Source organism: Penaeus japonicus, unplaced genomic scaffold, assembly GCF_977035675.1.
Source record: "Penaeus japonicus unplaced genomic scaffold, GWHDUDI00000001_assembly GWHDUDI00000019, whole genome shotgun sequence".
Lineage (NCBI taxonomy): Eukaryota > Metazoa > Arthropoda > Malacostraca > Decapoda > Penaeidae > Penaeus > Penaeus japonicus.
The window spans coordinates 20,101,513-20,103,726 of NW_028234421.1; positions in this window are offsets into that span (position 1 = coordinate 20,101,513).

The following is a 2,214-nucleotide window of genomic DNA, read 5'->3' on the forward strand; positions in this document are numbered from 1 at the left end:
AGTATAGTGACGGAAAATGAAGAGAGCGGGAGAAAGAGAGGAGGGGAAGGCAGAAGTAGGGATGAGAAAGAATTAATAGAGCAGAAATAGGAAGGATAGAAAGGCAGAATTAGGGAGAGGGAGAATGAAGAGAGCGAGAGGAGGAGAGGAGGGGAAGGCAGAAGTAGGGATGAGAAAGAATTAATAGAGCAGAAATAGGAAGGATAGAAAGGCAGAATTAGGGAGAGGGAGAATGAAGAGAGCGAGAGGAGGAGAGGAGGGGAAGGCAGAAGTAGGGATGAGAAAGAATTAATAGAGCAGAAATAGGAAGGATAGAAAGGCAGAATTAGGGAGAGGGAGAATGAAGAGAGCGAGAGGAGGAGAGGAGGGGAAGGCAGAAGTAGGGATGAGAAAGAATTAATAGAGCAGAAATAGGAAGGATAGAAAGGCAGAATTAGGGAGAGGGAGAATGAAGAGAGCGAGAGGAGGGAAGGAGGGAAGGCAGAAGTAGGGATGAGAAAGAATTAATAGAGCAGAAATAGGAAGGATAGAAAGGCAGAATTAGGGAGAGGGAGAATGAAGAGAGCGAGAGGAGGAGAGGAGGGGAAGGCAGAAGTAGGGATGAGAAAGAATTAATAGAGCAGAAATAGGAGAGGATAGAAAGGCAGAGTTAGGGAGAGGGAGAATGAAGATAGGGGAAGGAGGAGAGGATAGAAAGGCAGAATTAGGGAGAGAGAGAATGAATAGAGTAGAAATAGGAAGGATAGAAAGGCAGAATTAGGGAGAGGGAGAATGAAGAGAGCGAGAGGAGGAGAGGAGGGGAAGGCAGAAGTAGGGATGAGAAAGAATTAATAGAGCAGAAATAGGAGAGGATAGAAAGGCAGAATTAGGGAGAGGGAGAATGAAGAGAGCGAGAGGAGGAGAGGAGGGGAAGGCAGAAGTAGGGAGAGAGAGAATGAATAGAGTAGAAATAGGAAGGATAGAAAGGCAGAATTAGGGAGAGGGAGAATGAAGAGAGGGGACGGAGGAGAGGAGGGGAAAGCAGAGGTTATTATCGTGTCAGTTTCCCTCTGAAGTCGATGATCCACCCGGACAGAAAACGCGATTATCTCTTGACTGCAGGACGCGTCTGTCTTCACAGGCGTTCAAGACGTTTGACAAGAGAAATTGATAAGAAAAGTGAAAGAAGAGAAGAAAATTTAAATTTAGATTTCTATTCTACTATCCCGCCCTTACTCTCTTTCTCGTCTCTTTCCCTCTCTTTCTCCCCCCCCCCTCTCTCTCTCTCTCTCCCTGCTCTCTCTTTCTTTGTTAATCACAATAGCAATAATGATAATAATAATAATGATAATAATAAAGATAATAATAATGATAATTATAATAATAATAATAATGATAATAATAATAATAATAATAATAATAATAAAAAAAAAAAAAAAAAATAATAATAATAATAATAATAATAATTATGATAACAGTAATGATGATGATGATAATAATGATAATGATAATAATAATAATGATAATAATCATAATAATAATAATAATAATGATAATAATAACAGTAATGATGATGATGATAATAATAATAATGATGATGTTAAAAGGGTGATGGTAACGAATGAAAAATAATAAGGATGATAATAAGGATAACAACGATAATAACAATGATAATAATGATAATAATGATAATAATGATGATGGTAACAGCAGCAGTGATACTAACAATAATAATAACAAAGATAAGGATAACACTAATGATGATCATACAATCATGATACCAATTACAACGATACAAATAACAACAATATTGTCCTTATCAGAAACTCCGTCAGCACCAAAGCCGAGTCCAGGCGACGTGTAGCTAAGGCGTCCCTCCTCCGCCTCCAGCGCTGCCGCCCTTGACAAGCATCCTGAGGGACAGCCCGAAGCCCCGGATGTTCTCGGCGCAATCAAGGCCGACGCTCCAACTCGGGCGCACTTTCTTCCCCCCGCGCCGGAAGGACGGAAGCCGCTTATTTCGATTCGTTTTCGCTCTCTCTCTCTCTCTCTCTTTCTCTTTTTTTTTTTTTTTTTTTTTTTTTCCTTTCTTTTTTTTCTTTCTTTCTTTTCTTTCTTTCTTTTTTCTTTCTTCTTCTCTTTCCCTTCTTTCTTTTTTCTTTCTTTCTTTTGCTTTCTCTCTCTTTCTTTCTCTCTCTTCCTCTCTTCTCTCTCTCTCCTCTCTATTTCTCATCT